Source organism: Anas acuta, chromosome 23, assembly GCF_963932015.1.
Source record: "Anas acuta chromosome 23, bAnaAcu1.1, whole genome shotgun sequence".
Lineage (NCBI taxonomy): Eukaryota > Metazoa > Chordata > Aves > Anseriformes > Anatidae > Anas > Anas acuta.
In genome coordinates, this window is record NC_089001.1 from 4,850,386 (window position 1) to 4,873,122 (window position 22,737).

Consider the following 22,737-nt stretch of genomic DNA (forward strand, 5'->3'; position numbering starts at 1 on the left):
CATTTCCCTGCCCACATCCCCATTTGCACCCCACCCCCGTGCGCACAGCGAGCATTTCACAACATCTTCTGGAGTCATTCCGACCGGGAATCGGCACCTCGCTCCCTGTGCATCAGCAACCATCACGCTTCTCAGGACCAGTCCTCAGCAGACCATCGTGTGGCCATACAATGACAACCACCGCTCAAAGGAGGGGACATCGGGGTGTGCAGCCGGGCAGAGGGAAGGTGCGGGTGCTGCTGGTGCCCCCTGCGCCTTCCCCATGGGGTCCGGTGGCCCTGCAGGACCGGGGACCTGCACAGGTTCATTGTTTGCCAAGCAGGTGGTGCTCCGCGAGCTTAAAGTGAGCACCAGATGGGCAGAGATGATGAAAGAGGCATCGGCGTGAAAGGCTTCCCTCTAGGGTGTTAAATATTACATTCACCGAGTCCGCCGAACTGTTGAAACCAATAGAACTAATTAGAGAGCCGCTGCCCGGGAAGGACGCGCCTCCGCTAACGGCTGGAAGAGATGCCAGCTCATACAGCCCCCTGCCTTTGCGTGCCTGGCTGTCTCGTGTGAACCTGGTGGGCAGGGCGTTTGGCACGGCTGGTCATTTTGGGGACAGCACCAGAAAGTGTCCCCAGGGCCCTCCCTGCGGTGCGGATGCGTCCGATCCCGTGGGCTGGGAGGCGGAGGGGCAGCTGGCTCCGTGCTGTGGGTTTTGTTCCCTTCTCACCTGTTAAGCTGATGGAGGGGACCTGAGTGGTGCTGGTGTGCCTTCGGAGAGCTCTGTGGGTCCTATTCTCGTGCATAAGGTCCTTGAGGAGCTGCTGGGGAGGGGAGGAGAGCAGGGCTTGCTGGGGCCACACAGGGCACATCCTTGGGTGCTAACATCCCCATCGTGTGGCTGCCACCCCGGTGGTGCTGTGCTGAGACCATACTCCTCTCTTTTGGTGGCCAGTCGGGATTTAGAAGCAGAAAGACCCGGTGAGCCCAGCAGCACAGGCTGTGCACCACGTACACGTGGGTCTTGCTGGATTTGGGGTCTTAACACCACCTCTTGCACCCTGCTCACCAGGAGGGCCCAACCGGGGCGCACGGGCACCGCTGCACCCTGCGGCCCCAAAGATATTGGGGCCTTTCTCCAGGTGTGCCTGCTGCAGATGCTGCCACCACGGCACGCAGGAGGATCGTCTCCTCGTCGTGAGCAGGAATAAATCCATTACTGCGCCCTTGTCAGCCTAGGGTCCTATTCTCTTAATGGGCTTGTTAAGAGCGAGCACGCCAACAGCTGCCCTAAACGAGGGCAGAATTAGCCAAGCCAGCCCATACCATCTGTGGCCTCAGCCAGAGCTACTTCGTGTCTTTGTGCTCTAAGTGCCCCTCTGCCTCTCCCTCCCTGGCAGTCTTTGCGATGGAAATAATAATAATAATAAAAAAAAAGGAATTAAGACAAGTAGGCAAACATAAAAATGAGTTGTTGCGTGGCGTCTGTGCAGATTCTGATCTCAATGTCAAGAGAGCATCGTTCCAGCCTAATGGCATCTCTTCGCGAAAGCACTCTGTAGCAGTCATAAATAAACATGCTGGCTGAAAGGCACGATAACAAAAAATGGAAACTGAGGCACCCGGGCTCTTTATTGTTGTGCAAACAAAGCATCTGTGATTAGTAAGAACAGGGGAGAGGAGAGAGGAAAAATAAAAGGCAGACGATTGTATTGCTGCCTTGTCCATGTCAACAGGATCTGGCTGTGGTAGGTTGACAGGTTGTCTGGATAAATACTTTGGGGGCAGAACATGCATTTGTGATGGAACTTTCTTTTTACAGCCGAGATCGGGAGCTCCAGAGGTACTGTCAAGGACGGACGGAGCTCTATAAATCAGGACAGGCTTTTTTGTCTGTCTGAAAAGTCTTATCTCGGAGTTCGTCCAGGCAATTTTTTGAGGTCTCTCTAGCTTCCTCCCTTCTCCTTATCAGAGCGCCACAGCTTTAAATGCAGATAGATACCCTCTAATGGAAGCACAAGCCAGAGCCCTCACTCCTTGTAAGTGCCAGCTCGTAATTTAGTTGTGTGCCCTTTGGCACCGAGGCATCCATCAATAAGAGCAGACCCAGTGTCCCCTCTGGACACGGTGGCAGCGGGGGCTCGGCCGTGGCACGGGGACACCCGGCTCATGTCCCCCTCGCATAAGCAAGTCTGTAAAATGGGCCAGGGTTATTTTTATTATTATTATTTTTTTTCCATGCAGTGGTGTTTGGAGGATTAGGGAACGATAAGGAAATCCTGTGCGTGCGGCGGCAGGGAGGAGATGGGCAGCACTCCGCGCTGTCAGGCGGTTCTGTGAGCAGCCATTTCTCTGAATCCTTGAGGTCTGCTCTCGCTGGGCCTCTTTTTGTGTTGAAACAAAACGTGATTTGTGAGCTCGGGAGGAGCGGCCAACTCCTGGCTGGCCGGGGGCCGCAAGGATGTCACGGGACTGAAATCAGAGCTTCCTGAGCGAGCGAGGACGCACGGCTGCTGCCACTCCGAAGTTTCCTCGGGGCAGGTGTGCCCAGACAGACAGACAAACCTTCGCCCTACCTACACCTCACATCCTTCTGAAGTTCACCTGCCAGCTCCCGCTCTCCGTCTCGTCGTCTCCTCTAATGAAGAGCGCGCCGCTAATGGCGACACTTCACCATTCCGGACAGCTCCCGCCGCTGCCGTGCCGCAGCTCCAGATTGTTAATTTCCCTTGCTTTTCCCCCAAATAGCATTTTGCCTTCTGGCTAAAGCAGCGTGTTGCATCAGCCCACCAGCTCCTCACCTGCGGACATGTGAAGCGGGTTTAATAGGTTTCTTCTCTTTGCCCCACTGGGCTGTGACCGGGAGGGAAGGCAGAGCCGCGTGAGCCGCTAATTGCTTTGGCCCTGCAACTCCCGAGCGATGAGAAAGATTAAAAGGGAAGGAAAACAGCTATTATATCTCTTTCTTGAAAAAACTTGCGGCATGAAAGGCTCATTAACATCATTAGTGTTTCATTAACCTCTAGCCAGACAAATAAGCTGGAGGTAATTTAACAGTAGAGGGAAAAGGAAGAAAATTAAAAATTACCCAGGTGTAGGTGACATTCTGCAGCTCACCTCCACGGCGCAGTTGGGGAGGTGGCTGCAGCATCCCCGTGCCAGCCCGGGGCTTGGAGGGGAGCCAGGGCGCTGCCTGCTCGCAGGGCTGGAGGTAATAATGAGCGGGGAGAGGCTTGGATTGTGACAAAACAGAATTGGTCTGAACATGGCAACATCTGAACATCTCAGGAAGGCGCACGGCTCCGCGCAACGCCAACTTTGGGAAATAAAAAAAGAAGGTGGGAGAGGTACAACACCACCAAAAAGGAAATCAGTGGCTGCAAAGTGACTTTGTTTGAGGAGAATGCTCTCTCCCCTTGTTATTTTTTTTTTTTTTGCGGGGGTGTATTTGACTTTTATTTCTCCCCCCGTTTGTGAGCTCCACCCCCGCCCCGCTCACCAAAAGCCCATATGCGTGTGTACACACAGCGATGTATTTATGTACATGCAAACACACACTGCCTGCTGCTTTGTGCCAGCTTCCCGAGCCCAATTGTAGCTCAGCTCCGCTCTCTCCGTTGCCTTTCCTTTAGCAAGACCTTAAGGGAATGTCGTTAGTTCCTCCCCAAACTCCGAAGTTGGACTGAAAGCCTAAAGCAGTGGTAATACTTTTTGCCATTTGTTGTAGTGCGCTCTGGTAGCTTCCAGAATTGCCTAATTAATCTGGGTCATCCATAAACGTGATGAAGGCAGTTTCTGCCTCTCAGAGAGGAGACCCTAAGGGATGTTACCCACAGGGAGAGGTTTCTCCCCGTTTGGCTGATCCCCAGTGGCAGAGAGATGGAGGGGGCTTGCCCGAGGTCACCCCGAGGAGGCTGTGCTGGAGCTGAGCACCGAACATGCTCCCGGTGGCTCTCCACTCCATCTCTTCCCCTTGTTCTCCTGGCCCACAGACCACATCCAGCACAACTTTCCTCCTTCCTGTGCAAAATTGGCCTGGCAGCAGTGGTTTGGGTTTGTGCCGTTAGGACCAGCAGGTTGTGGTGTTCTGGGGGGGTGTCGCTGTCGGCTCGTTAGCTCGAACCCTGGCTCCACTATTTATTCTAGCCGTAGCTCCAAGTTGCCTGATTTCCATGGCTCTGTTTTCCCTACCCATGAAACGTGGCTAATTGTTACTGCTGTGCGGATTAGTGCTTACAAGGAGCTTTAAGCATGAAATACCCGTTAGTGCCAGTTTGGGGGTCTTTACCCACTTCTGCCCAGTGATTACCGAGACAAGAAGTCTCAGCAGGCGGCTGTTGATGTGAGCAGAAGTTGGGACCGAGCTGAGCTCTGGCACAAGGAAGGGATGGGAGAGGCCAAAAAAAATCACACCTCCAGCTCCGTGCACTCAAGGTAGCACCTTGAGCCCTTGAGCCACTTGAAAAAGTGGCAGCTTTTGGAGTTAGAGGCAGGTTTCTGTCTGGCATGAGTCAGTCTGAAACCTCCGTGCTTCACAGGATCCCAAAGCAGCCCGCAGGCACAAATAACCTTTACGGTGAGCTCTCTGCTGTTTATGTGTACTTGGCTTTTGCTGCTTTCTGTCGTGCTGTGCCCGTGCGCTCATTCCTACGAGGATGGAGCAGTGGACAGAGCAGGCTAAGTTTCCCCGTTAAAGGCTCTCCTGTGTGGACTGCAAAGGGAAAAAGCATCACCAGGAAGCAGGAGCTGGATGTTTCTGCGCCTTGCCCCAGGTGCAGCTTGCTCATCGATGTCTGTGATGCTGAGGACTGCAGCAATGCCTGTGTCTTGTAAGCCCAGCAGAGCCCAACCTGCACCCGTGTGCCCATCCTGGGGAGAGATGGATGGAGGGGGGACAGGGAAGGGGCTCCCCTTCGGATGTAGCCTCCAACCCTGATGAGATCCCCAGCTGCAGCTCCTGGGGCTGAGTAAGTGGCAGGTACAGCTGGGGACCTCATTTAGCCACACCTGCGGGCCCAAAGCCCAATTCTCACTTTAGGTAGGACAGGCAAGCCAGAAAAAGCCCAAGAAAGGTCTTAAAGCAGCTCTAAATTAGCCCGTGCAATCCCAAACTCAGCCAAATCTTGTGGATAACCTGGTGTCGAGGAATTGAGCTGAGACTTCTGCCAGTGGGCGGTGATTTTGGGTGCCTGTTTGGCTGGGGGCCTTCAGGTAAGTGGTTATTAAATGCTTTCTGAAAACTGGGACCCTTCTCAGGTACTGCTGGGTGAACCCTTTGAACGTGGAGGTGGTTAAAATTACCTGGAGAAACCCTCTTCTAGTTTTGCCATCGTGAAGCAGCACAGCCTGAAACACTACAGAGGTTGTTTTGTTGCCATCTATCTGCGCTCCTATCTGTGTTTCCCTCCCATCCTTTTGACAAGAGCGCATAAGCAGCCAGGATTTATCCTTCCCACCTAAATCTCTTTCAACCCATGCAAGAACCCCAGGAAATGACTTGACAAAAATACAGAGTTCACTGAAATTATTCAACCCTCCAGCACTCAGGTTTAGGTCAGTGTAAATTTGGAATAAATATTTGTTCTGGGTCTTATCTTAGCCGAGCTGATTTACCCAGCAGCAGCTGATAACTCTCTTTAAATTCATTGCAGAATCAGCTTCTTCCAAGTGCTTATTCCCCCTTCTCCCCCGTGTCCGTGCCTGGGTTCCTTATCGTGGGGTGGCACATACGGGTGCCAGGTTGCTGACAGGCTCTGCTGGGTCCCTCTGCTCCGTGATCGTCGCCTTTTCCAGAGCAGCTCCGTGGTGCACGGAAACTGGGGCTGGTGTCAGAGGGCTGGGATCTGAGCCTGGAGGAAATAACGGGTCTGGGGACTTGCCTTGAGCTCCTTGGTCATCGGGGTGCATGGGGAATGTTTGTTTTAATAGGGTTTAATCAGCACATTAGGAAAAGGTTTTTCGAGTTTCCTTTAAATCCACCTGTTTAGCTGCTTTACGCCGTCTTTCCGCTCGCTCAACTTCCAAGCAGATTTTTTTTCCCCCCTCCAAACCTAAGCATTTCCTTTTCCAACCACAAATCCCTTACTTGAGATGGAGAGCGCTTTGAACGGGGCTATTCACCCGTCTCTCTTGCCACCAGCAGACTGAAAACGAGCTGAAAACCAGGAGCTGCACCCCGGCTGTGCCACCCCTCCTGGTTTCTCGCTCCCCCCTTTGCTTTGCGCTGCGCAGGGGCACGGGGGGGGGCTGCGAGCATCCCTGGCTGAGCCTGGGGAAGCAGCACCATCTCGCGTCGCTCCACGGCCGGCACAACCGAGCACAAAATGCGCACAGCAGCGCCTGGAGGGAGAAAAAAAAGGGAAAAAATCTCTGCAGGGAAGGTCCTGGGGGTGTCCCGGGGGGGAAACAAATGGAGCAGGAGCCGGCCACGCGTCCTTGCTGCGAAAAAAAGGCTTAATGATTTTCTTGGCTGCGTGAGGCAGTGCATCCACAGCAGGTCGGGAGGGGTGATCCTGCCCCTCTGCTCAGCACCAGTGTGCTGGGTGCAGGTCTGTGCCCCCCGGGGGGAGAGATCCCAAAAGGGGGGGGCTTGTCGAGGTGTATAAATACCCAAAGGGACAGTGGAGCCGTGCTGTTCTCAGTGGTGCTCAGTGCCAGGACAATGGGCACAAACTGGGACATAAGAGCTTCTGTCTGAGCATCCCGAAAATCTTTTTTATTGTTCAGGACCCCTGGAGGTCCCTTCCAACCATCCCATGACCCTGCCTGCACCTCCTGGGGAACCCAGGGGACTCTGCCCCCAGCACCAGCCCCTTTCCATCTGCCCTTGCAGCACCTGGACCTCGCTTTCCTCCTTTTCTTTTTTCTTTTTTTTTTTTCCCTCCTGGGTGTCAAGGACAGGGGTGCCTGCTGCCCAAGGGGGTGCTGAATGGTTTGGAAGTGCTGCTGCTGTCCTGGGGAGGTGGGGGTGCGTCGGGCTCAGGATGCACAGAGGTGCTGAGGTCCTTTTGCTGTTGCTGAGTCCTTTTATACCACCCTAACATATTTATATATGTTTATATATGTGATATATTTGTACCTGCCTGAAATAGTAACTGCAAATAATAGAATTAGGAGGCCTGTTCCAATCAAGAAATGGCTTTCAGGGATTCAGACTTCTGTAGGACCAAGGCTTTATTGCACTGAGGAACACGGAGTTACCACGCTGCCTAAGGCTCCAATAGCTGGGGGCAGTGGGAGCTTTTCTCCTCTGTAAGGCTGCTGCCCTGGAGGCCAGGACACCTGGAGCTGGTGGGTTAAAAGGGTTTCTGATGAAACCAGGACTGGGGGCAGAAGAAGGTCCAAAGAAGCTGCTTTTGATCAGCTGCTTTGGGAAGTGCTGCCAGTGCTGCGAGATGCTGAAGGGGAAAGGCAGCCACGCGTTGCACGCATCGTGCTGAGGGGCTGCAGAGAGCAGGACTTGCACCTGAAGGCCTGGAGGTGGCAGGTCTGAGATGCAAAAGGTTTTTCCTGTGCTGGCAACAGCTGAGCTCAAGCTGGCGGCGAGGTGCTGCCGGCTGGAAAAGATGGGCTCGGCCCCTCCCTGGGAACAATCCCCTCTTAGGGGAAACTGAGGCACGTTGTCTAACAGCTACCCCCTTTGTAGGGCAGCTCTGGGCACTGCGGGTGTGAGCCCTGAAGGGTTTTTGTTAGGAAATTTCATTCTCTATCCCTGGGAGCTCAGCAACCTGCGAGCGTGTTTTGTCTCTTGTGCCTAAATTGTGATAATTGTGTTTGAAACGCACCTGCAAATAGATGATCTTTACAGATAGAGCCGTAGAAGATGAAACTTGTGGTTTCAGCGAAAAGACTAAAATAACCTCATGTTTTTCCCCTTATTTTGGCGTTCTGGCTAGTGAAGAGTCTGTTATTGGCACAACGCTACCTGGAAAATGCCAGTCTGGGAAGCATCAGCGTGAACCAGTTCCATATTTCTGGGGGCCAGATTGGGTAGATGGAGAATAAAGATAATTCCCTCCATCACCACACTTTTTTTCCTTCATCGTGGCATTGTTAGACAGCAAATATCTTTTTCTTGCATCTTCTTTCAATCGCATTTTGGGAATCGTGCTGTCTAGAGGCTTAACTCGCAGCAGGGGTGCAGGAGGGGGAGCTGGAGGGGGGTGCAGTATTTGGGGTGGGATGGAGAGAGGCGCTGAATGACTTGGGACTGCTCTGAGCTGGGACTTTTGGAACTCTTTGGAGCCAACTCCGCTGGTGCACCAGGGAAAGGAACTATCTGTGCAATGCAGGAACTATCCAGGCAGCGAAGTTTGCTTGCCAAAAGCCCTTCCCAAGAGCTCTCCTTTGCCTCCCAGCCCCAAAGCTGCCCGGGGGACCAGGCAGGACATCTGTGGGTCCCCGACCCCCACGATGGCATCGGGGAACTCGCAGGCTCTGCCCAGCGCCCCGCGGCGATGCGCTGCCGGAGGGCCCCAGGCAGGAGCCAAATTGGGGCTGGATATTGACATTGAAAGTTGGCTTTTTGAAAGGCACAACAGCCTTTGCTTGCTGCAGAGCTAATTATTATGCAAATTCATGCTAATAAACTCTGCCTTGCATGTTGTCGAGAAGCTGCCTTTCCCGGTTAACATACCAGTAATGAGAGGTAGATTTGTAATTCAGATGCTGGTGGTAATATCCTAAATTACTCTGCGCTATAATGGACTTTATTTCTTTCTCCCTTCAGCTCCCCCCCAAGTCCAAATGTCAATGCAAATCAGTTACAACTTTGCATATTTATTGCAGATGTAGTTATTGTTGATACGGGGTGAGACCCTTGGCCAAACATCCCCCTGGTCCTGCCCCGCTGCTGGCGTTCGGGGGCGCACATGGAGTGGTTTTATCTGGCCAGCACCAACCTCGGAGGATTTTCAGCCACTCTCCATCCCTCCAGCCTTCCCGTGCCGTGTCTCTTGCACTGATTTTAGAAAAGGGAGGTTTGTGATTTGTTTCGGGGAGTTTTTGGCAGGGGGGCACTGGTGGCTGCGGGGCTGGGAAACCCCAAAAGGATGCGCTCGTGTCCTGCGGGGCATCCAGACCCCACGTCTCCTGCCCGGTGCCTTTTATTCCGAGTAGCAGGGAGCAGTTCCGAGGTGGGGAGAGCATCTGGTGTCTTTTTATTCATTAATTCACTTCCTTGCCATTTTTCAGCGTGTGGTTTTACATGACTGCTTATTCCCTGAGTTGGTAGAGATAACCAAGGAAGCACGGATCATTTCCAGACTCAGCTAGGATTTAGGCCTAAAGCTAGTGAACTGAGGCTTAGATTAGATGGCATCAGCCCTCTGTAATCTGTTTTTGTAAGATTTTGGCCCAACTTTGTCATCTTAATCAATGGAAAATCATGCAAGTCAGCTGTGCTTGACGTCTCAGCTACCGTTGGGCCGCTTCTGAGCCAGAAATACCCTTCTGTTACTCAGCGTCCCGTGCATCCAAAATGTAAGCGCAGGTTTCTGTCTGGAGCTACGAGCCTGTGCTCCAAAAGCTCTGTTTTAGGGCCATATGAGAAGAAAAAGCAACCCCATCCCTGTGTCCCACAGAGAGCTCTCAGTCTAGACAGCTGCCACTCTCAGATTTGCTCAGTGTAAGGTGGACGGAGCGATGCCACTCGCTGGTGCCCGGGGCTGTTTTGCTTTCATTCGGGGAACATTGCCAAAAGAGACAAAAAAAAAAATATATAAATCGATTCATATTTGGTGTTTCTTGGCTTTCTGGCTTTAGAGATTTTGAGAGGGGGGAAAAAAAAGGAATAACAGGAGTAAGATGTTGGCCTGCTGTAAGTGATTGCAAAAGGGAAATCTGGAAATACCTTTTTGGGGTGGTTGCACCCAGAGGAAAGCTCCCCGGTGCCTGCTCCTGCCCAGCAGCACCAGGAGCACCCCGGTCCTGCAGCGGTGGCCTTGCAGCAGCTCCTCTGCAGGTGGCAGCAAGAAAAAGGTGGATTTCAGTGGTCTCAGACAAACGCGTTTTGGAAATGCTTGTTTCACGCTTAATTTCTGCTCTGTTTGTGCAACGGCAATTTAGGGATGAAATTTGGGTTAATCAGCCGAGAGCCCTTCGCCTCACCCTTCTTCAGGAGTAAGCCCTGAATCCTGCAGGAAATCAAGCCCAGTATTTAGGGGAGGCTGATAGGAGGCTGTCAGGATGCCAAGATGCTGCCCGTGTAGATTTTGAGGTGTCAGCCAATAAATCTCAGCTGGTTTCTCCCACTGGCCCTTCCCCTGGGGACCCTCAGTGTTGTTTTTTCGCCTGTTCCTCCTGTCTGTCACCCTGCCAGTGCCTGTCCCCCTGCCTCAGAGGGCAGAGCTCAGATTTTCATGCTCTGGTTTGCAATACCAGGAGGAAGTGAGCACAAGTCAGGCTGTGTCTGAGCTCGCAGGTGCCCAAATCCCAAAGGTTTCGCCCCATCTGCTGGTGTAGTTCACAGCGCGCCAGGAGGAAGGTGCTGGCAGGCTCCTGGTCTCACCCAGTAAACTTGTCTTATTACTTTGCTGCAGATGAGACAGCTCCAGAGCTTGGGAATATTCATGGCTCTCCAAACCCTCTGCTTCAGCATGGATGAATTGCCTTTTGGGGTGGAGATTCCCCACTGCTGGCTCTTGGGGCTATACTTCAGGAGGCAGCGGTGTGTCTGTGTTGGTGCCAGTGCTCCCACGGAGCTCACGTGGCCCTCGTGGACAATACATTTCCTTCCTTGGGCTTGCTGAAGTCTGGGGTCAGTGTGCACCCACGTGAAATAGCACAGGGGAGCAGGGAGGCTGCTCTGGGATGAGCTGGTGCACGAATGGGGACAGGAACAGGAGCACCCCCACGCCTGTTTGGGCCAAGCGCGGAGGTTTTTGAAGCCTTCGAACATTATTTGGCTTTGCTTCCATTTGTATTCTGGCATTGGAGCTGTGAGAAACCAGCCAGGCTGAGGGGGTAGAGGCTCCTGGAAGGACATGGGGCTGCTCGGCTCCCCCCTGCCCCTCTCCTGCCCTCCACCAGAGCAGGCACCGGGAGCGCAGAAGCGCGGTGCCATTGCCTGGTACCCAGCGTTAGCTCTGAGCCAGCTCACGGAGGGTTTTGCAATTGTTTCGGGATGCTTTTGGGCCACGTCTGGCTGCGTTGCAGCATGCAGTGCCGCAGCTCCTCCACACGGTGCTGACAAAACACCACCACACCGCCTGCTCACCGCTCCTCGCCACCACTGCACGTCGCCTCAACACCAGCTGCTGCTGCGCTTCTCCCCATCCCGCAGGGTTTTGCTGGCCGTGTCCCCAGGGCAGCGATAACTGTGACCCTAGGGATGCAGGACAGAGCCAGAGCTGCCTGCTTGGATGCTCAGGCTTTGGCTTTTTGCTCCCTGCTTGCTGCAGGGTCTGGAGATGTCCTGCTCCTGTTGCTCTTGCTTTGCAGCATCAGAGTGGAGAGGGCAGAGTGTGTTTTCTGCCCCCCTTCCAAGCCAGAAGCTGAGGCTGGACGTGCACGGCGATGCCCCAGGCAGCAGGGTAAAGCCAGAGGACAGTTTAATGTCCTCCAGGCTCAGGAGGACTTGGAGGCAGCAATTCTTCAAGTTCCCACGGTGGCACAGGGGGGTGAAATCTCACATCTATGCCCCGTGGCTTCACCAAAGAGCCAGCCTCCCTTGGAGCATCGACATCGGTTTCTTAATTGCTTCCTTAACTTTGTTACCCTTCTTCTGCTGGCAGTGCCCTGAAGCAAGGAGTCCCCCAGGTGCATTAGCTCTTGCATGCCAAAATTAGCTGCTTTTATTTAATTTTAAATAAATGTAGCTTCCTTTGAGTGCCTCCCAGCATCTGCCACAGAAGGGGGCAGAGGGACCGCTATGTAAATTTTGCATGCGCCTGTTCCTTAAAGAGCCATGTATTATTCGGACTTGTGAGAGTTTTTAATGTTTCTTGCAGGTGTCCTTCGTGACCCTGTGCCAGTCACTGTCTGCGGCTCCAAAACGCAGCTCTGAATCCTTCATCTCCCCCAGCTGTGTCAGTCCAGGCTGCTCAAAGCCTACGCGTTGCAGGGCGGGCGCATCGGTTCTGGTGCACGCTGTGCAGAGCTCTAAGTGGATTTTGGAGGTGCTGGAGCCCAGGCTGGGTCAGGCTGAGCTCCAGGTTTGTTTTTTTTTCCTGGCAAAAGTGTAAGAGAAAGGGGACAGCAAGCAGCCTGGAGGTGCCTCCTCTGCCACTCCGTGCCCACATGGCCTTGGGCAGGGCACTTAGGAGATCCATGCCTCGATTTCTCACTGTTTGGGATCACGATGCTGAACCTGAGGGGCTCTGGGTTGCCAAATTGTGTAGTCCAGCACTATGAGGATGTGGAAATGTCCAGGAAGAGTAGGAGGCAGGACGGATGGGGCCAGCAGGTCTCTCTCCTCGCCAAGTTTACCAAGAGGCAATCTGGGGGCGGTGTGCCTGCGCGTGTTTTACATAGGGCGTTAAAATAATTTATGGAGAGCTTCTCCCTTTCGGCAGAGGAGGTGGTCAAGACGAGTGAATAAATCTTTAAAAGAATAATGTTTTCAAAATCAGGCTCCTTGTCCTCGAACCCTTTGATGTATGAGAGCAATAGTAGGTAGGACACATAGTGAAATATACATGAGATCTCCCTGGAAGAGAATAGCGGAGTGGAGAAAATATTAGTGTTTACATCAAAACTCAATTGGAGCACTCGTTTCAAGATGATAGTTTATTATACCGAATGCAATTTAGTCCCACAAGGATGTTTCTTGTGTGTGAGCCGCGTGGGCTCGCTCCCAACCTCCTCCCCTCTCCTCCGCCTCGCTGCACCTGGGCGCTGCCGCCCCGAAGGATAATTCGCTCCCTCCCTCTCGCTGCAATCTCAGCCTCGTGGGAAGGGAGTGGGAAGGAAGAGCTGGCTTCTGGCAGCTTGTTTGTCTCTTAAATGCCACGGGCTGGCATCAGCTCAAGACATCTTGACCCCAGGGTGGGATGGATGTTAGGGGATGGGAGGATGCGGAGGGATTGCAGATGGAGGGAATGTTTGGTTAAGCAGAGAGCTGGGTTTTGGTGCCTCTGCTCTGCCCTGCTGCCTTCAAAACCAATGCAGTAGCAGCCCACGTAGCCGTGACAAATGGATGGGAGAGGCTCGCTCCTGCTCTGCCCAGAGCTTCACACCTCTTTGCTGAGCCTGGACCACAGATTTGGAAAGCAGAAAGCTGCCTGCTGCGTGCACTCACACCTTCATTAGTGGCGGATGCACAGTGTGACTTTTAATGGACAGGTGGCAGGTATCTTTGGTAGGGCAGACCCTGTAAAGCCTGCCTGGAGGAAATATTTCCCCCAGACCACGCAGGTACCCACGGCAGCTTGCATGGCCTGGCTGTGCGCGGTGCCACAGCTGCACGCAGAGCCCCGAGCATCCTTTGCAGCACGGCTGGGCTGGGAAACTCTCAGCGTCCAGCTCAGCCAAGGTGAGGAATATTTTAAACCCTCCCGGGCACGCGGCGCAGCAGAAGTGTATCATTTTGTTCACTCTTCTTTTTCTCGGTGCTCTTTTCTCCCGGTTATAAAGAGCAGCGTCAGAAATCACTCCTGCCTAGTGCATTTTTTCCTGCTATATTAGCCGCTCTGGATGGTGGGGACCTAAGCTGGTCTTGAATAATATTGGCTGTAATCTGTGCACATTTCCCGGGCTTGCAGTTGATGTGATTCCCCAGGGCTGGGGCTGTCAGGGCCGGCAAGTGTGATTTGCTTTGCAGGCAGAGGATGAGTGCCCCGAGCAGAGTTATTAGTTCTGCCGGCGGCTGCCGTGTGGGGAGCCCACGGGGCCAGGCAGGGACGTGTCCCCTAGGACGGGCACTGTCCTACCTGTCCCCTCCTCATCCTCTGTTTCCTAATGGGCAATTAGTTCTGTGCATGTAAATGACAGAGAGAACAGAGGAGAGGGAGATAAGTTTCATATCAAAAAAAAAAAAAAAAAAGAATAATTTATTCTGCTGCAAATGCTGTGATTTTTTTTTTTTTTGTTGCCCTGTTTCCCTCAGCAGCCCTAAGGTGGGAGGGAGGGAGGCGGTGATGTGGGCGCTGGGCAGAAAATGGGAAGCCAGGAGGAGATTTTCAAAGTCACCTGGGAGATGGGGATGCTCAGTCGCCATTAATTTTAATAAGAACAGGACATCTGTCTCATCGCTGACTTTGAAAATATCAGCCCAAACTTTGCCTAACCCTTGGTTCCTCCTCCACCTGTTGTTATCTTGTAACGTCGCTTTGATGGCATTTAGCAATAAAAGCAGCTTTTAAACACGCGGGTGCTTCCCAGCCAGCTGCAGCGGTGGATTTATAGGGACCTTGTTAAAGAGAGAACAGCTTTTTTGTGATTTCAGATCTGCTGCGAGGCAGTGGAGAGAACACTCCTCGTTTTTTTTCAGGTGATGAAGAGATCAGCCACCATCTCGCTAGCGTAGGGTCAAGAATATCTCTGGCAGATCTTTATTCTGAAAACCTCCTGGAAGAACACTCCGCTTCCTCCCAGTGTAACTGCTCAGGAGCAGGCACAAGTTTCTCACGGCGTCCCTCCCACCTCCCTGCCTCGTGAATTTTCCCTTTCCTGCGCCACCCAACCCAACCCCCTTCAGCCAGAGATCCTGGGTGATCCTTCCCCAGGGTGTTTGCGACTTCCTTGGGATTCGGCATCCCAAATCGGGCTCTACCACCCCTCCCATGCCCGAGTTACTTCTCCTACCCCCTCCCCAGCTTCCTTGCAGCCCCGTGATGGTCGGCGTGTGTTTACCCTGTGATTGACTGTCTGTTTGCACTCCCTGCCTCGCAGTACCGCCGTCTATCCGCCGTTTGATTTCTTCATCCTAAGTGTATTACTTTGCAGCCGTCTTTATTGAATTTCATCTTGCTGATTTTCAGCTGTTTGTCTAATTCATCCCGAGTATTTTGATTTCTAATCCTCGCTTCTGGAGCGCGTGCGGCTCCTCCCAGTCCAGACTCATCTGTGCAGGATCTGATGTGTTTTCTGCTTTATTATCCCCATCCCTGCTGAAATGCAAACTGGACGGCCTCCAGCCCGGGGCAGGCAGGGGAACCCATGCGAAATGCCCTCCCTGGGGATGAGCACATGCTCGGCAGCTCTTCCTCTGTTGGGATTTCCACCCGTGGTGCAGCCCGTGCTGTCTTCCCTAAGTTCACTGGTAGGACGGTGTGAGATGCTTTAATGAAGCCAAGGTGTATTGCATCTGCTGCCCTCCCCCCCCGGATCCGCGAGACCAATTACACCGTCAAAAAAGGAAATTAAGTTGGTTTGACATGATTTGCTATTGACAAATCCACAGTGGCTGTTTCTTATCACTCCATTATCTCCTCAGTGCTCCCAAAATTGATTGCTGTGTAATTGGGCCGCGCGTCTTGCGGAGGATAGGGCAATATGTGCACAGCCCATCGGGCAGCGAGGGAAGTTGAGGCGAAAAGCTCTTTCTTCATCAGTTTTCAGGTTTTTCAGCCCTGGGTGTGCTTGGCGTGGCTGTCATGGGAAGGGTGCTCAGTGAAGGGTGCACCCAGCCACAGGCACCTCGCTTAGAGGAGAAACTCTTCTGTAGCACCCTTGGTGAGCACCTTGGTCATTTCCATTTTGTCGGTGCCCAAAAGACCTGCTTTGTTATTTAAGTATTTATGGGATCTCAGGGAAGCTCCGCATTGACCTAATTTATCCCATTGACTCCTAAATCCCAGAGGACCATGAGCAGGTATCGAGCGAGCTGCTCACGCAGCTCGTCACCCCGCGTGCACAGCCCCGCGGTCCTGCCGCGCTCTCCCTCCCTGTCTCCCTTGTTTACTCTTATTATGAGCACCACGATTTAGTTTTATGACCCAGCGATCAATTCTCCATCAGGAGCCCTGGAAAGGCTACTGATGTGTTTCCAATAAATAGTACGTCAAGGAAAATATATACGATCCTGTCCTGTCACCACCTCGTTTCCTGCTGCACGGCACCCAGCCTTCGCAAATGTTCCTGTCCATAGGATGCAGAAATGGGAACACGACGTTTGTTCAAGGCATCGTGCATGGTAACGAGGCAATATCGATTCCTGGGAGAGGAAACCCAAGCAACAGGCAGCTGAAAGCTGCATTTTGTAGTGCAGAGCCCAAAGGGAGTGGGGAGGAGCAGGCATGGAAGGAAAAGAGGGTGCTCCGGCTGCGTGCGAGGGAGCGATGCTTCTGGGCACCTCGGGGAGGGCTGCGGTGGCACCGGTGGGGATGTTGCCACCATGCCGGAGGTTTGCAAAGAGCAGCGATGTCAGAAACCCAACGAAAGTCAGGGAAAAGATCTGGAGGCTGATGTTAATAATTAAGCTTTTCTAATGAGAGCATCCGTTTTCCTCCAGGAGACGGATTCAGCCTTTCCCATCCTGGTTTTGTTGTGCAAACTGAGCTCAGTTTTCCAGCTGCCTTTGTTGTTGGGGACAAAACACAGTGCAGGCAGTAATTGCCTCCTCTCGGCCTTCTGTGACGGACAGGCCAGAAGAGGACGGGAACAATTATATTTAATGTGCTCGTGCTCTGCGGGAATTTGCTCCTGCCTCTGCGAGCCTTCGGCTTCCTCCTCCGTCAGCTAGACGCCAGGGATGCTGCAGCTGGGCGAGTGTTGTTGAACAAAGTCCTTTCCGAAAGCAATCTGGGTTTTCACTTGGATTTACATTTGTGATGGTAGGAGGAGGGGACTGGAAAGAGGAGCATCTCTCATGCCCCACTTTTTTTTTTTTTTTTTTCTTCCTCCCCTTTTCCTGGGGAAAATCCAACCTAAGACATTTTGTTTGAAACTGGCACATCAAAACATTGCAAATGCGGTTTGGTACAACGCACCGGTTTGATGAAACAAAGAAAAAAGTCCCTGTTTCTGTATTTCAGCGTTGTGGAACTGATGATTCCAGAAAAACCTTTCAACTTCTCACCCTATCTCAAGATGAAAACAAATGTTGAACTACTGAGATTTCCCAGAGGAAGGAAATTCTGCTTTCCTAACACCTCTAACACTTACTTTTTGTTGTAAATCATTTTGAGCTCCACAGATGAAAAGCTCTTGGTAGATGCAAAATATTGCTGCTTTTTATTTTATTTATTATTCATCATGATAGTTCATGCCCAAGGAGGAATTCAGATTCTTTCTTTCTTTAGCTGCTGGGACCTATGAAAATCACCCAGCTATGGAGCCTGAATGCCTGTAGTTGCGGAAGAAATGGGAAATTCATTAAAATTTCATCCTTTCTGGCTTAAAGTGTTTACTTTATTTGACCACCTCTGCTGGGGGATGTCTCCTCGCCCCCAAAGACCCAGTGGGCTCCGTGCTGCGAGGACTGGGCGCTTCCTACGTGCTCTTGGCGCGGGACGGGGACCCCCAGGAGAGCAGAGAGGGGGGGTACAGCCGACGAGCTTTGCTAATTGCCAACTGCTCGCTGGATTTGCTTTGGCAGGAGGCAACCGTAGCACCTGCTCCCCGCCGGTCTCGGGAGGCACAGGTAGCCGGGAAGTGGATATTAAAGGACGCCTGGCACAGCGCCCGCGCGGCGGCGGAGGGGAGGGAGCCTTCGGTGAAGTTTCCCCAAATATGCAATTAATTTTGACTTAATAAGACATTTATTGTATAATAAACAACAACCGATTCATGGAAAAATATTTATCGAGGATTTACAGCTAGGTAATGAATTTGTAGCTCAGTTTGCTTCGACTAGATTTATTTACATAGCAGTTAAACCTCAATCAATAATATGCTTTTAATAATCACTATATTTAAGTGGTATTTCAACAATGCTCTGTAATTAGGCCATGAATTCTGCTGTAATTCTTTAGATTTAGTATACTTTGGGGTTCAAAGTCTCTCCTTGATCGTGATGCCAGTGCTCCATTAACATTAATTAAGTGCGTGCCAATCAAGCGGAGAACAAACCTCACCGTGTGTGATCCGGCGGTGAATGGAAATAGGTTAGCGGGAGGGAGGCAGCTCGGGCTTCTTGGGATAGAGAGCAACTGTTCCACTTCAGCATCCTTCACTGGCTTATATATATATATCTTCAGGTTAGTCATCACCAGAAATCTCTCCGGTCCAGGGGATGTAGGGCATGGATCAGCTCCTGCATGGATCAGCAGAGCCCAGTGCTACTGGTGGGCACTTTTCTACCCACCTGTGCCATGCTCTCCTGTGATTTGCACCAATATGGTACCCAAATAAAGCTATATTTGCTTTTGGGATTAAATTAATGGTTTGTGCCCACTGCTCATGTCAAGGGAAAGGAGACCCCGTGAGCTTGGGTTCATTCTTTGGCCCCAGGAGTGCTTTGGGGCTTGTTCGCTCTGTGTCTGGGCAGGGGTGCTGCACCAGGGAGGACACAGGGTGCGCATCCTGCTCCCGGGGCAGGTGGGGTGGAGGTCTCAGGGGATGTGTCCTGCCCTTGGTGGCTGTTTCAGCTCCAGATGCAACGCAAATGACTGCAGGAGGGCTGGCGCTTTGCTTCCCTCTACCTGAGATAATTTTAGCTTGGCTTTTTAGTCAGGTTTAGTATTCTGCTGGGCGAGCTGATAAACATGAGCGTGGAGTGGGTGCACTTCAGAGCATGATTCTGCAAAGTTTTCCTCTATTCGCAAGGCACTTGGAAGTCTTTCTAGATGAATAATGCTTTAAATCCACATTTTTCTCCTGCTCTCAGTCTGTCTGTCTGTCTAATCTCTCTTTGTCTGGGCAATTGTGCCTCCTGTCTCTGTCTGCAGCCGCTGATAGTGCTCCTGAGATAGATACGGGTGTGTATGGTTAGAAAACGTCTCCTGCATTCCTCTCCCACAAGGGACACTTGAAATGGCTTAGGAAAAGAAAAAAAAAAGCCAAAAATATGGCCCTTCACTGCCTGGCTTCTGCCTTATTAGAACAGTGCCCTAGGCAGGAGTGCCGCCGCGCTCGGTGGCGGGGATGGCAGTGGAGGAGCCGATGCGCTGGTGAATATTTATGGCACCTGGAGAAGAGATTCAGGGCAAAGTACTTTTTAATTCTGCGAATCATCTCGGCTGTGCTAGCCAGAGGAGGGCAGGAGGCGGGTGCTGCTGGTGCCCATCCACCCGGCCCCTCCTGGTGCTATGGGGCAGAGCCCTGAGCAATTTGGGTTAAGGGATGGGTGTGCAAAATCCCGTGCAAATTTTCCCCAGGAAGGTGCAGAGTCGGGAAGCGAAGCAAGGGAGCAGACAGGGAAGAAGGATGTGTTATGGTAATCGTTCTTCTTAATTGCTTTGACTCCAGTGACCACTCATTTCTTATCCTAACAAAGACATGACATCCATCCGGTCGTGGCAGCAAGGCAAATCCCAAAGGTGGTTCCTTGTCTGGCTCTGGCCCGCCTTGTGCTGCTGTGTGGCAGGAGATAGCGGGGTCACAGTCCCAAAGGGGCTCAGCCTGATGAGCCCCGTGGGATTTTTAACCAGACACGGTCCTGATGAGCCCCGTGGGATCTTTAACTGGCCAGGGTCCTGCTGCTCAGCTCCACGGTTGCACTGATTCCTCGGTAATCCCACGAGAGGGGTGGTGGAGAGGTGCCTGTCGATTTTTTGGGCTGGGTTTGATCCAAAGCAGGGTAATTGCAATGCCTGTTCCGCTCTGTGCCTGACACTTCGAGGCTTAGAAATGTGCCATAAAAGACCTGAGCACGGAAACTTGACTCTGAATCCAAAGCAAGCTGCAACTGGCAGAAGTGCAGATCGTCGGGCTCAATCAGATGCATAAAGACAGGCAGGCAAAGCTGAGATGGGAATATGTTGCTTCAGCTGTGCACAGAAAGCTGCTGAAATTTTCCATATCAGAGAGATGCTTTACAAAAAGAGAGAGTCTGGCCTGGGGTTTGCAGGGAGGAAAACAACAGTGATGACGATAGCAACAACAAAAAGCTCCCTCTGCTTTCCACACTGGTGGGAATTGCTTGTTTATTCTCTTCCAGTGGCTTTCCGAGGCTGCGTTCTCCATTTACAAGTCAAAAAGCATCTTCCCATTTGGCCCTGGCGTGGCACAGGCTCCAGCAGCCCCCTGGGGACGTTGTGTGCCACCAAGCCACCCGTGGCAGTGGGTCCAGCTTGGCTGCATCACCAGTGTAAGAGCAGGGCTGGGGATGGGTCTGTGCTGGGCTGCTCCCAGGGCTTGCAAGTGTAGGGCTTGGGAACCCTCTGAGCTGTAGGGGGAGAATGCTGGGCAGGCTTTGAATAGTGCTGGAGACCTTCAAAAGCAACCCAAAAGGAGAGGAAGGCACAGCATTGCCCTGTAGGAGGTTTTTAATCATCCTAGCCCTCCCGTCTGAGCAGGAGAGGTGTTTTAGGAGGGGAAACCTTTGTGGCCAGCTCCTTTCTCCCCAGCCAGGAGGCTGGGCTGGCCGGACACCGGCCCCAGGAGGACTTTGGCCTCGGTGCTGCATTGTCATTCCCCCGGCGCTGCGGCAGCCCTGGACACTCGGACATCAGTTGCATTAAACATGGGGTCAGTCATCTCCCTGCCTTCATTCTTTGTCTGTAATTCTGCATCTAATGGCAGCAATTAGTCACTGTCCAAGAAGGGATGAGCAAGCTCCTGGCTTGTCCCAGCTCTCTGACGGATCTGCTCCTCCAGAGGGAAGGAAAGGTCATTAGCAGAGGGTTAGTTATTGATCGGCCTGGGGGACGGAGGGGGTCCAGAGGTGAATCTCAGCACCTAGCTTAAGCGATGGGCCGGAGAAAGGAGAAGAAAAATCGGCTGGCAGCAGCCCCAGGGAGCCCACAGCCACCGTGCCACAGATGCAAAGGACAAATGCTTATTGATTGGAGAGGTGGTTTTGGATGTAGGTTATTTCTTTTTCCTCCCGAAAGCGGGGACCAATTATGGCTTGCGACTGGCAGAGACAAATGCCGCCTCGCCCAGCCTGCATTGCCTGGGGCCAGCCTGCCTCTCCCTGCCATGAGCTTGAGGATGGAGCCAGCACCCCGGTCCCTAGGGTGGGCAGGGGGTTCCCAGCGTGTGTCCCTGGGGAAAAGGGGCTCAGGGATGGCAGCTGGGCACCACCAACCCATTGGGAAACTGCAGCAGCCTCCTTCCCCTTGTCTGAGCGGGATGCTCGCACCCCGTGGTGTTATTACACCCTGTATTGTAACCCAGAGCCTCCCTTTTGTTCCTTCCTCTTATTTTATGGTTACCAGCTGGAAGGAAGCAAGGATGGCCCTGGAAGGGGATGGGGCAGCCCAGGCAGGCTTTGGGCACTGCTGGGCAGAGGCAGCTCCGTGCTGCAGCTCGGGGCTTGCTGAAGACCGTGGAGGAAAGCAAATAAGGAAAACGTAGCTTTTGTCGAGGAAAACCACAAATCAAACGAAGCCCTGAGCGCCAGGCGGGGAAGGAGCCGGGTGCTCCGGGCAGTGACAGTGCAGGATCCGGGGCGACATCGCTGATTCGATCAGCTCCGCTCTGGCACTGACTTTAATTAAGTTGTGCAGCAGATAGATTATGGCCATTAGCGAGTTCCTGGGAAGGAGCTGGGAGTGGATCAGGGCGCAGGGCAGGAGAGGGCCGGGCTGCCTTTGGGGTGGGAGCCCGGGGGAGGCTGCTTGATGGCTTGCTTGGTCGCACGTCAGGGCCCGTGCAATGCCTGCCGGCCGCCTCTTCCATCACGGCAGTGTCACAAAGAGGGATGAGGTTATTGACTGCATCAACGGGGCTGATAAATCGCAGCCCCCGAGCCCGGTGCCGCGGCACGCCGCCCAGAGAGAGCCTGGCACCCATGGGCTGCCCTCCGACCGCTTGGGTTGGACCTGATCTTTCATCAGGGGTCCCAAAAACCCATCCCGTGACCCCTGAGACAAGGAACTGCCCAGCGGTTGCCTATAAGGACGAGGCAGAGCAGAGAGCTGAGCAGCCCACCCAACCCTTGCAGGCAGCGCTGCCCCCATCCCTTGGATGCCCCCATCCTGTTGGGATGGCCAGCGGCTTGAGTGGAAAAAGGGTCGGCTTCATTTGGGGGCCAGGAAGGGCGAGATGGGATGCCAGCACCCTGCCTGTGTCATCTCCACCCTGTGAGTGATGGAGCACAGCCCTTGTTTTGGTGATTTTCCCATCCTCGGGGGCTTCTCTGACCTTCAGCACCAGACGGATGGTGCTGCGGGCACGCCGGGGGGCGGCTCGGGGAGCGCTGCCTCCAACACGGCTTCGCCCTTCTGATTTATCCGGGGGAGAGAGCGGTGCTGATGCACGCTGCCGCTCATAGATTATCTTCATTCCGGCAGCAGGCAGGCAGACAGGAGAGGTAAACGGAGAGCCATCCGCTCCCCTATCCGTCACCTTCCCCCCGGCAGCGGCGGTGCCTGCCGCAGAGCTGTCTCTGCCGAGGGAACCTTCCGTCTCCATCAAACGCCGCAAAAAAAGTCACATCCTGCAAACAGGTTCATGCATCTCTCCGGGGCCTGGCGTGGCTGGGTCTCTCCCCTGCCTCCCTGGAGGGGAGGAGGGGAAAATGCCAGAGAGGAGATGGGAATCATCCTTTTGGGGTGGGGAATCGGGCTCAGCAGTGCTGGGGCTCAGGACACGGCAGTTTGAACAGAGGAAGGTAAATCGAAGGCACTGGGGCCTCGGAGTGATTTCTTGCCTTGTTTTTTTTTTTTTTTTTACCCTCTCCTCACTTCTCAGGCTGTAGTTTCCTGAACTGGGATTAATCCTACTTACTGCCCTCCTGGGGGAGCAGGGAGGCTCACTCTGCTC

The 22,737-nt window shown here is 53.1% G+C and overlaps 1 protein-coding gene across 8 annotated transcripts in view; it reads left to right on the forward strand.

The window, feature by feature from the left end:
- The window catches only part of OPCML (opioid binding protein/cell adhesion molecule like), a 324,198-nt gene that overhangs the window by 167,666 nt on the left and 133,795 nt on the right, over positions 1 to 22,737 (forward strand). The window contains exon 1 of one of the 8 annotated variants that reach the window (XM_068659192.1): positions 5,053 to 5,199. The exons of the other annotated variants lie outside the window; for them this stretch is intronic. The gene's annotated coding sequence lies outside the window, so the exon portion shown is untranslated. Of the gene's footprint in view, positions 1 to 5,052; positions 5,200 to 22,737 lie in introns of those variants that run through there. 8 annotated transcript variants of the gene reach the window in all.